This window comes from Notamacropus eugenii, chromosome 4, assembly GCF_028372415.1.
Source record: "Notamacropus eugenii isolate mMacEug1 chromosome 4, mMacEug1.pri_v2, whole genome shotgun sequence".
Lineage (NCBI taxonomy): Eukaryota > Metazoa > Chordata > Mammalia > Diprotodontia > Macropodidae > Notamacropus > Notamacropus eugenii.
This window is the reverse complement of record NC_092875.1, coordinates 2753086-2755015: the sequence shown is the minus strand read 5'-3', so window position 1 is coordinate 2755015 and position 1930 is coordinate 2753086. Positions and strand designations below refer to the sequence as shown.

Here is a 1930-nt window from a genome sequence, read left to right as displayed (position 1 = left end):
CGCTCCAAACAAAGACGAGACCCTTCCTCCTGAAATCCATCTAGTTCCACCCCTACTGACAAGCCCCTAGGTTATCTAGGCAGGCTCTCAGTGTGGCATCCTGAAATGGATAGGGGTCGGCTCTAACTCCTCCCGTTACAGAAAACTGAGGTAGAGGGAGGTTAAGTGACCATCAAAATCTCACAAGTATCAAATATCAGAGACAGACCCATGGACTCCACAGCCAGTGCTTTCTCCACAAGACCACCCTGCTTCCCTTGTTGTAGCTCTTAAACCACCATACTCTAGGGTCTCTTAGCTCTAAGTCTGTGGTGAGTCTTGAACTACTCAGGGTGATGCTTCCCACAGTTTGGAATAAATGTTATTAAAGAGCTTACAGACTTCTCTTGCAAGCAAAGTCATTCATCCAAAAGAGGACAGACAAGTGACATTGTAGTTTTAGGGTTGTGAATGCCAAAGTCACACTTATATACATGATGAAGAGGGAGAGATCTACCTCAAACAAGATACTGAGGAAAGTGTTGCAGCAGTTATGTTTTGGCAGGACTTAATGTCCTGGTTGTGCAGAAGGAACATAAACAGTATTGGGAATGGAAGGTTGCAGAAAGTCTCTTTAGATCTAATATATTTAGTCTCCTGGAACCCCACCTCCTGGAACTCCACGTCATGGTCTTGACCAAGGGAATACTTGAGGCTGAGGAAAGAGGACTTCAGGGAGAATGCAGAAACACTCCCAAGTTCTACTAGAAGCTATAGATCTGCTAGATCTCAAATAACCTCTGCAGCTGGGTACAGGTTGGGCAAGAGGAAGTTTTGGTCTCAGTTCCTCATGTGAGTCTCTCACTGTGCTGAGGACCATTATACCACAACATACAGTAATAGTCAGCCTCATCCTCAGCCTGGGCCCCCTTGATGGTGAGGGCAGCTTTGTCCCCAAGTAAGGACCCTGAGAAACGGGCAGGGACACCTGATGCAAGATTGTTGGTATTATATATGAGTTGCCTAGGAACTTGGCCAGGTTTCTGCTGTAACCAATGTGGATAGTGCCCAGAGGTGACTGCCCCTGTGCTGGAGCTGCAGGTCATGGTTACTGTTCCTCCTGGAATCACAGTCAGGGATGGCTCCTGAGTGACGACAGCCTGAGCAAAGGTCCCTGAAATCAACAGGACAGACAAATACATTAGAAACAGAGAGAGAAGAAACACTGCCAAGGCCTCCTTCTTCATGCCCAGCTCACCCTTTTTTCTCCCCCAATAGCCCAGAATGCCTGTCCCCAACCTTTGCAGAGAGTGAGCAGGATTACAAGAGGAGTCAGGGTCATGGTGTTGATCATGTGCTTCCTGGAGCCCTAGAACTTGGGCTGGGCTCCTGCCAGTCCCTCTTATTTCCCACTCACCCCATCCTGGGAGGCTGAAGCATTCCTTCATGCAAATAACTCTTGAAATTAAACTCACTGGGGCCCTGAGTTGGGGCCTCTGCTGGCTGTAGAGGTAATATTGTGCTGGGTGGGGTCGCCTATGCCCTGGCCCTGAGGTTCCCTCACTGGGCCCAGTCAGGAAACAGCTGCAGGGGTAGCAAGCATTAAGGAGCTCTCAGTGCCAACACTGGCTAGTTTTCTGATTTCCCTTCACATCATGCCCTGCCATCATGTGCCCCACAACATTCCCACAGTGACCCCTGCTGGAGCCAAGCCCCCAACTCATCTCATGTTAAGGAAAACAACCAAATATAGATACTTTAGAGAAGGTATCTGAATGTGCAAGCCATCTAGTTCCATCACCCCATCTCTTTGAGCTCTAGCCTTGAGATACCATCCCCCTACTCTGGATACTGTCCTCAAGAATCACCCAGTAAGCCAAGCTGACCTGGGTCACCAACTCAAACCCTCCAATGTCACTTACAAACCATCTCTTGTCAATAGAAACACTAG

General features: G+C 48.5%; 1 long non-coding RNA gene across 1 annotated transcript; it reads right to left on the bottom strand.

Moving 5' to 3' along the window:
- Positions 1 to 971: 971 nt before the first annotated feature.
- LOC140502805 (uncharacterized) lies at positions 972 to 1384 on the bottom strand. The gene is made up of 2 exons (XR_011966568.1): positions 1279 to 1384; positions 972 to 1153 (listed from the first exon to the last, which is right to left on the bottom strand). It is a non-coding gene; the product is annotated as an uncharacterized lncRNA (long non-coding RNA).
- Positions 1385 to 1930: the final 546 nt, after the last annotated feature.